Consider the following 9,794-nt stretch of genomic DNA (forward strand, 5'->3'; position numbering starts at 1 on the left):
TCATGAAGACCTGAATATATATATACACATTTTTTGCCATCTAAATTAATTTATAATTTTTATAAATTAATTATATCATTTATGGAAGAAAAAAAAAATTATTATTATTATATTTTTTAGATAGAATACCCAGTGTATTAGTCTCTTTTAATTTAAATGCTCCCTGTAAAAAAAAAAAAATTGTTTGTGTGAGCACTAATACCCCGAGTATTAGTCCCGTTTAGCGGGTTCTATAAGGAAGAACCCCTTGTTTAATTCTGATTTTTGAAAATTTTCACTTTGGCCCCTGTAGTTTCAGTTTTTACAAAAACACAAAACAGTCCCTGAGGTTTCGAAAATGACACAAACTGTCCCTGTATTACTCAGAAAATGAATCATGAAGTGCAAAGAATTCAACTATTGGAACTTTCAGGTCTTTTTCTTGCAGGTCTTTTGCAGGAAGATTGTTACCGCCGCCCGCTGCAGACCACCTCAGCCTCGAACACCACCACAACGATGTTTTCCCCACCACAACGATATTTTTATCCCCAAAATTCTTATTTATCGATTCTGAATAGGATGTTGAATAAACAAAAAGTAATTATTTCAAGTATCAATTATATTATAGACATGATGAAATGAGGAAGGTAAGGATTTTGATAAGTGGAGAGAGATTCTTCCAGTGCTTAGAGACGTTTGGGATATTCAAGTTATAAAAATGAAGAAAAGTATCGATAAAATGTCGAAGGGAAGAAAGTCGAAGGTAATTCCTTATGCTTTCTTTTTCTATTTTCTATTTTTCAAGTAAAAAACACCATTCGATTTTTTCAAGTGCTTATTCAATTTTTTGTTTTGTTTTGTTACTAGGATGAACAAATGAACTAATTGAGAACCACGAGAAAATACAGGAATTACAACGGAGGGAGAGGGAGTATATTACAGGCAGATTAGCAGGTTTAAGTAATTATAAAGTTTTGATTTTGATAATGTACGGTTAAAGGTTCTTTCTCATAAAAACAAACACACACACTTACAGCAAAGATGGTCGACTTTCAACAACCACCCGTCCACCATTCCTCCTGAAGAAGCAAACGGTATTATAAAGTTGTAATAAAAATCTAAGAAGATAACTGGAATTTGACTCTTGAGGTACTTACTACCTTAGTGTAACTGATGCAATTTTAATGGATCTGTATCAGGACAACCCGGGATGCTCCCTAGGTCTGCCACTACCCTCACCTGCCAACTGCATCTGGTGTGCTTTTCTTTTTACAAAGCTTCTGTGTAAAAAAAATAACGCTGACATATATTTAAAGTCTGATCTTAACCAGGCTTCTAAACAGAAAGATCCAAAAGAAGAGAAGGAAGTTGCTTACTAAGAAAGTCAGACCCCAAAAACAGAAAACAGGCCATAACATGAAGGGGAAAGTCAAACCCCAAAAACAGAAAACATGCCATAACATTTATCTCTTGCCAGGATCGTAAAAGTGGAAACACATGTCACCAATGTAAGAAAGAAAAACAATAGAACAGCAACTGTTGTTGCTTGCACCAAGTGTCAACAAAAATCCAGTGCATCAATGAATGGTAAATTTGAAGTGCCCTTTCTATAGCTTGATCGTTTTCTTACATTTTAAACCAAATGTATATCTTGAACATTCAGGTATCCTCAATTGCAAGAAGAAGAAGACATTGCAAATCTGTGCCCATTTACTGCAATTGCAATGAGTGTTTACAGTCAGTGGCGGACCCAGGATTTTTGAACAATGGGGTCCAAAAAAAAACACACACAAAAAAAGGAAGAAACAGGTATCGAACCCATGACCTTTTGTGTGTAAACAAGGGGTTTTACCACTGCACTAGGCTCACTTTCATTTTTATGGGGTCCAACTAAATTATTTTATGGGGTCCATAGACAATTTTATATACCGTTTCTACTATTTTTTAAAAAAAGATTGGGGTCCGGGGAACCCGTTCCTCGTAACGTAGGTCCGCCCCTGTTTACAGTCAAGAATTAAGGTTTGTAATGTGTTCTAATGTTTTTACTATGTGGATTCAGTTCACGTGCTTACGTTCTAATGTTTTTACTTTGGTAAAACAGATGATTCCGGACATAAACTTTGATGATTATGTGAAGATGCAGCATCTTCACTATCTATTGACGTCGGTTGTAAAACAAATTAGTAAAGAACAAACTGATGAGCTATTATTTATAGAAGCAAGCAGATGCTCAAGGTAATCATCTAAAAGAAAATTAAGCAAGCTTATCCTTGTAATTATTTTTCCCCTTTATAATAAACAAAGCACGCTCATCCTTGTTCTGCATTTTCTGTGTAGGGGTGGGTACCAGTGTCTTCAATAAAAGTAGAGCAGGGCAACTATCCCACTAAAGCACGCGTCTATTGGTAATTTTCGCACAAGTATTTTTGTATTTATGCATATTGTTAAATACTACGAGGTGTGTCCAGCAACTACTGCTCAACATCAATTTTTGATCTTTTTCGGAGCTGTTCAAAATGCGACTACGAGGTGTGCTGTCAGGAAATACGGAAGAATGACCCTCTTCAAAAACAAGCAGAATTTAGCCATTGTGGTTGGTACATATGACATTTGGCACTTGCACTTGGGGCGTCCGAAACCCAACACTTCAAATAGCCCAAAATGGGTACTTAAAGACCGGAGGATAGTTTGTCCTCCTAAAGAAATCGGTGGATGTGGTGATTCTTTATTGGAGCTCACACGTATCTTACAAGAAGATTAGATTGGATCTCAACGTTGGAAAAGAAAGCTGATTGTATATTGAAAACAATTAAGCCACCACATTTTGAGTCAGTTCCGTTGGAACCCAATTGTCATACACACCTCAGAGCAGCTCAAAGGGAATGATCAGATGATTTCCTATACTACCCTTCACCAAGAGACGTCTCGAGGGATAACCTTATTCGTTTTCGTCAACACTGGAGGGAAGGTCAGCCGGTGATTTTCAAGACTAGTGGATTAAGCTGGGAGCCGATGGTGATGTGCCGTGCATTGCTTAAACATTTGAATCCTAAAAAAGGGTCAAAAGTCAATACCATTGATTGCTTCTATGGTTGTGTGGTAATTAGTTTTCTTTAATGATTGTGTATATGTATATACTTATCAGTTTTCTTTAATGACTGTGTATATGTATATACTTTGATGATGTGACCAATTGACTTCTAATTTTCAGGATGACATGTGTGCTTCGGAATTTTTCATAGGTTACACTAAAGGAATATGGCATGACGATTCACGGCCAGTGATGCTCAAACTAAAGGACTTTCCCCCTAACCATAGCTATGAAGAAGTTCTGCCAAGACATTATGATGAGTTCATTTGTGCTTTGCCTCTCCGAGAATACACTGATCCAAAGACAGGTGTTTTTAATATTAGTGCTGCGAAGTTACCACCACATATTAATAAACCTGATATGGGTCCAAAATCATACATTGCGTATGGAAATACCCAAGAACTTGGAAGAGGCGAGATTCTGTGACCCATCTTCATTGCGATATAGCAGATGCGGTATTATTCCAATTTCAAATTTAGTATCCTCATAGTAATGAGTGAAATTTAGTATCTTCATAGTCATGAATGAATTTTGCAGGTGAATATATTGTTACACACCGTGGAAGTATCAGTTAGTGACATGGGCGTAGAATCCAAGGAAACAGATGGTGCTCTTTGGGACATATTCCGAAGGGAAGATGTGAAAAAGTTAGAGGAGTATCTTTCGAATCATTTGAAAGAATTTCAATACCCATGCGGTTGTCCCATTGATAAGGTATATTTTTTCTTTATTTTTTAGTTCATGTTCATTAGTAACTCATAGAAGTGATGTGATGGTTTGTGTAGGTTTATAATCCTATTCTTGATCAAACATTTTACTTGACATCGGAGCATAAAAGGAAGCTAAAAGCGGAACATGGTTGGTATTACCTGAAATGCTTAGTTGAACTAATATTATGAAAAAACTAAAAGTTCCCTGCAATGAATAAGGTGTGGAACCATGGACATTTACGCAACATCTTGGAGAAGCCGTTTTTATTCCTGCCGGATGTCCACACCAAGTACGAATATTCAAGCCGAGTTTGACCTGAGTCGACCCGTTAGGTGGCTGAGTCACGAGCTGACCCGTTAGGTGGCTGAGTCAGCCAGGTTTTACAACCTTGATTTTTAACTAAAATTGCATGAGAAAAGTATGGTTTCATGGAACAGATAAAGAAGATGGTCTTGCATGCTATGGACAGAACACTAAAAGATATCGAAATTCTTCAATGCCAGTTAGCATAGCTTTTGTGAGTGTTTCATCGAAAAAGTAAGTTTTTGACCTGTAAAAAGTTTTTGACCTTATGCGTAGGGTTTATTAACCACTTCTGGTTCCTTAACTGATATTAGTCTATTTTAAAGTTTATTTACTTTTACTTCATTTGTTCCCTACAACATGCAGCCTATAATATTATAATAATATTATTAAAATTGGCGAGCCGAGCCTTGTGTCTGAAAATCGCTACAAGCAAGACCAAATGTAGTTGGGCATAAACTGTTTGCACTGGATTTGTAATAATTCAGATCCGATATACATTAGATATGGAAGATTGAGTTGATCATAATATTTGTGTGAGCACTAATACCCCGAGTATTAGTCCATTTTAGCCGATATATATGTCTGTTAGTAGACTTGTTTTTTTAAATACTCTCTGTAAAAAAAATAAATCCTTAACGATCAAACACGAAAAAAAAAAAAAAAAACCTTTGGTTATGTATACGTTAACCGTTCGTTAGTCTACTAAATTCTAACTAACAAACACTAACAAGGCCTCATTCAGTAATAATATCAACCAAAACAAGCTCACAAGTACATATACTCACCTGTGATGAATTCAATACGGCGTCGTTCTTGTTCTACATGTGCTGATGACGATGAGAACTGAAGTTCAGTTCCGTTTATTTGATTGTGTAGAAGCTCCATTGATGGATATAAATATAGTAAAGATGAAATGGGGTTTGAAATTTGAAAGAAGAGTATCAAAGAAACTATTCGTACTCTTTCAGTGACAAAGTAAGTAAACCCAGTGATGATTTGACCACACACAAGTTTTCGGATTTTACAAGTTATATTTTGTATGTTTGATATTTTTTAGAAAATTATAAATTTAGTACTTTATGTATACACTAGTTTTTTACCCCGCATTTGCGGGGTAGCTTTGACAACGTTGTTCACTAATAAGCAGTTCCCGAGAATATATATATAATATCTATATTTGAAAAGAAAAAACTTCTTCTAATTCTGTCGCCCTCTTTGCCCCCCATCAGAAAAAGGGGATGGAAAATCACATTAAACCTAGTGTTGACACATAGAATTTTAGATGGCAAAATGGTTCTCGTATCGACACATCATCACCAAATTTTGATGTATTATCCCTCGATCTGCGTCTGTGGGGTAGTGCTGACAATATAGTTCGCTCATAAGCGGTTTCCGAGAATCCTACAAACGTGTTGGGCGCGAGACATGTAAAATGTCAATGTCGAATTTAAAAACACTAAATACAGATTTTTTTTTACCAAGTTCAAAAACACTGTAAAACGTTAATTTTAAAACGCCATAAAAAGCGGTGAGTTCTTTTAGATGTTTTATGCTAAAGATAATAATGTATGAAAGAGTTATGAACGTTTAAAAAATGAAGGGGACTAACATAAAAAAATATATTAAATTCATAAAATATACAATTTACATCACAATAACACGTAATACATATGTATCCGATGTCTTTTATTTGCTGTCAGAACTTGAACTCTCATCTAGCTCATCCCAAGCCTTTATCAACAATGATTTTACCTTAATTAGTTTATCCTTCTTTGTTTGGCTAGTGATTTTATCAACCAACGCATCAATGCGTGTCAATACCTCTTTTTTTCGTCTTCGACTTCGTCTTTTTTTTTCTTCTTAATATAGCTTCTGTTTGAGGATTCTGTCAATAAATCATTAGCACCAAATGTTTGTTAATTCACATTATATTATTTAACAAATAAAATTAACAGACCTTTTAAGAATACATTCTTTAATAATCTCATTACCTTGAGAAGAAATAAAGAAATAACTTTGTGAGATATAGGCAAGCTGGGTTCATTGGAACATCCATGCTCTTTACTTGACTCATCAGATAGAATCTCATTCGATTTAAATACGAGTCGGGGTTCATAGTGAATTCAGCCTACAAAATCAATGCAAAGACTATGACTTTTAAGTGAAAGTTCCAATAGTTGAACTCTTAAATCGCTTAAAGCTGCAATATAAATTAATCACTTATCGTAGAAAGTATGAAGAATCGATAGACTGGCATGGACTGGCATTCTCTAATCCTTAAAAGCAAACTTATCTTGTGTCATATCTTCTACTCTTTCTTATCTCAAAAGGTCAAACATTGGGCACCAAACGGTCAACCGAAAAGGGTCGGGCCAGAACATAGAAATGTGAATTAACTGTCTAGAGTGGGTTACAAGTGTTAATGCGTAATTTACAACTAGGGAAGCATGTGTTGTTTTGTATATGTTTGTTTTGTGTTTTTATGCTTGTCCTGCTAGACAAATTCAAATTAAGTCAAGTTGACTGATTGAATAACATTTGAAAATATTGAGTTAAATACCTGTTCATGTGTTTTGTGTTTTAGTCAAGATGTTAGAGCATCTTGTTATGTTTTGTGTTATAACTGAACTGTGTTTAACTTTCTATTATCTACCATTTAACTTTGTAATCTTGAGTTTTCTTAGGTCTTAGTAAGTATATGTTTAATTTTTGAGTAAGCAGGACTGATGCGGAACACTGATTCTGCAGCGGCTATATGCTGATTCTGCAGCGAATAAACTCTTTTCAGCGAACGAATGAACCTGCTGATTCTGCAGTTTATAATTCCCGCCTGTCACGCGGGTGACCGGGTTCGATCCCCAGCAACGGCGTACTTATTTTTTGTATACACAAAGAACAATGCAAAAAAGGGCATAAAGGACAATTCATTTTCTATCAGTTCAAAGTTATATAAAATCATGTTTCATTCTATTGATTTATAAACTTAAAAGCAACAGATTGTACCTGAAGTTCAAAACCACTATGACCCGACCCGATCCGACCCGAAACCCGTTCTGACCCGGACCCGACCCGAAACCCGTTCTGACCCGGACCCGACCCGAAACCCGTTCTGACCCGGACCCGACCCGAAACCCGTTCTGACCCGGACCCGACCCGAAACCCGTTCTGACCCGGACCCGTTTCGACCCGAACCAAAACAACCCTTTTTATAATTGACCCGTTTTAACCGAACCGGTTTTGACCCGAACCCGTTTTGACCCATGACCCGACCCGACCCGTTTGCCAGGTCTAGTCCTACAGAATAAATACCTAATTTATGGATTGTTATTGTTAAAATACTTAATTTATATACTCTGTCTACTATTTTCTTAAAAAAAGAGAACAATTTCGTGCGAATGTAGTGTGCTACTAATTATGTTGACATCACAGTGTTAAAGTTTATATTGGTGTTCATATTATAAATATCATATGGTTAACAAATACCTACACAAACATGTATATTTAGAACCAGAGCCTTACTGTGTATCATACAACGATATAAATGTATACAAAGATTAAAGAGCGAAGGACTGAGATTGTACCATGATCTAAAATTCCGAGACCACCAATTCCAACACGAACGGAAAGATAATCACCAAGGGATCTTATAGCAGAAACACACCTTCATAACATAGACTCGTTGGTCGATCCAAACATACGAAGATCGATAAAGAACGACCGTAACAGATTTTGCAGACGGCGATTTGGGTTTGGGTTATGTAAATGGTGATAGTGAGGAGACGGAAGTGTGACGGCTGATTTGGCTGAACCAAATTAGGTTAACCACATATATATACTTTAGAGTTAAATGCTTGGTTGGTCCCTGTGATTTGCAAAAATTTCATACTTGGTCCTAGTGGTTTACTAATTACACATGTGATCTCAAAAGTTGTTAAAAATGAACTCGGTTGGTCCCCTGACCTAACCTCTGTTAAATTTCTCTGTTAACCATGTGTAAAATGACTATATTACCCTTGAACAATTTAAAGAAATAAAAAAAATATATAAAGAACAACTATTCATCTTCTTCAACCTCCTCCTCCTTCTTAACCTGCTCCAAAATTAGAGCACCTCCCTCCTTTTCAAAAGTCAAAACACATCTTTGTTTGTCACACCACCACCGCCTTGTCTGTCATCACCATCCTTGACATAATCACATCGTCGTCATCATCATCATCGACACATCGTCATCATTTCTAAAAGGAAAGAAACAGTTGAGACGGAGAGAACCTGGTTTCACGACTGTCGTCTTCATCATCATCGTCGACCACCATCACCGCCGCCGTAGCGGCGGTGCCGCCGCCTATCTCCGCCGCTCTCTTTCTCTTCCCGATTTCTCTCTCCCCTTCGTCACTTTCTCTCTCTTTCGAGACCATACGTGTGCGTGTAAGGGTGGTGCGAGGTGGAAGAAGGTGGGGTGGGTGTGGTCGTCGGTTAACCGCCGGCATCGACGCCGGTGTCCGGCGCATCTGCTGCTGGAAGAATACAGAGGGAGAGATTATAATGGTGGAGTATTGATTATCCCCAAACTCAACTACCATTCTCTCAATCAAACACACACACCAAAAGATTCAACAAAAAAATAGGGTTTGCTTGGGAAAGTCAAAGACCAGATAAAAGGGAGAATTAAATGTGGGAAAAAACGTACATAATAAAAGCTTCAGTTTTGTAGAAGCATAAAAAGACCCCTTAGGCCATGTGTAGTCATAAAGTCCTTTTGGGGGCGTTATGCGACATGTGGCGCGCCACGTGTGCGGGTGGGCGTTATGGGGCGTTATGCATTTAAGCCCGTAGTCATAAAGCCCCTACCCATCAATACCTAATTATTAATTTTCGTTTTTATTAAATAATTATAAAAACATTAACCTTTTTTTGATTGGTCCAACCTTAATCATCTTCCTCCCTCACGCCGCGAAGATAATAGCGCCTCCTCCCAATTTCTGAAACATGGCGCCCTTGGGGGCGGTGTTTCCGGCGCTATAAGGGCGCGAACTCCATTTCCGGCGCTACATGGCGCCCACTACGTTCAACCTTAATTTGAAACCCACATAAACAAAACGCATTAAAATCAAAATCCAAACGAAATTTAATCTTCGTTTTCAAAACAAAAACAATGAGAACGAAGAATCGGAGGATTATTATCAAACAAATTAAATGAGTAGCTCAGAAAAAATATTATAAATATCCTCTGTCTGTCTGGTGATCACACAACAAACATAATATTATTTTGATTATCAAGTGCGTTACACTTCAGCGATTTTCAAATGAACGCTACTTTTCATCGTAATTTCGCCATTTCATGTATGTTTTAGGACTATCAGATCTGGTTGAACACTGTGTCAGCAGATGGCGACGACGGCTGAGATGGAGGTGGGTGTTTAGTGGTGGTGGTGAGATGGTGGTGATGGGTGTGCAGTGGTTATGGGTTTAAGGTGGAGGTGATGGTGGGTGGTGAGATGGTGAGATGGTGGTGATGGGTGTACAGTGATGGTGGGTTTAAGGTGGATGTCATGGGGTTGGGTTGCAGTGGGTGGTAGTGATGGTGGAGATCAGAGGTTGAAGAAGAATTGGGTGGGACCCACAAATGCTAAATATATAATATAATTTAGGGCATGTTTGGGTAAGCTTTTTGAAACAACTTATTAACTTATTGGCTTTTTGAAAAGTC

General features: G+C 37.4%; 3 long non-coding RNA genes across 8 annotated transcripts; 1 reads left to right on the forward strand and 2 right to left on the reverse strand.

Annotated features, from left to right (window-relative positions):
- Window positions 1-446: 446 nt before the first annotated feature.
- On the reverse strand, window positions 447-1,279 carry LOC118484791. Its single transcript, XR_004874486.1, has 2 exons — window positions 1,140-1,279; window positions 447-1,058 (listed from the first exon to the last, which is right to left on the reverse strand). It is a non-coding gene; the product is annotated as an uncharacterized LOC118484791 (long non-coding RNA).
- On the forward strand, window positions 615-4,424 carry LOC110894118. Of its 6 annotated transcripts, XR_004874484.1 has the most exons (13): window positions 615-742; window positions 847-933; window positions 1,016-1,073; window positions 1,179-1,234; window positions 1,296-1,566; window positions 1,643-1,788; window positions 2,081-2,214; window positions 2,317-2,384; window positions 2,448-3,078; window positions 3,191-3,525; window positions 3,608-3,784; window positions 3,856-3,928; window positions 4,000-4,424. It is a non-coding gene; the product is annotated as an uncharacterized LOC110894118 (long non-coding RNA). The 6 variants fall into 6 exon arrangements; XR_002566122.2 differs by having other exon boundaries at window positions 2,317-3,078; XR_004874482.1 differs by having other exon boundaries at window positions 2,081-2,162; window positions 2,317-3,078.
- A 1,258-nt stretch (window positions 4,425-5,682) lies between these two features.
- LOC110894116 lies at window positions 5,683-8,772 on the reverse strand. Its single transcript, XR_002566121.2, has 3 exons — window positions 7,669-8,772; window positions 6,079-6,215; window positions 5,683-5,972 (listed from the first exon to the last, which is right to left on the reverse strand). It is a non-coding gene; the product is annotated as an uncharacterized LOC110894116 (long non-coding RNA).
- Window positions 8,773-9,794: the final 1,022 nt, after the last annotated feature.

The sequence above is a fragment of the Helianthus annuus genome, chromosome 12 (assembly GCF_002127325.2).
Source record: "Helianthus annuus cultivar XRQ/B chromosome 12, HanXRQr2.0-SUNRISE, whole genome shotgun sequence".
In the NCBI taxonomy this organism is placed as follows: Eukaryota; Viridiplantae; Streptophyta; class Magnoliopsida; order Asterales; family Asteraceae; genus Helianthus; species Helianthus annuus.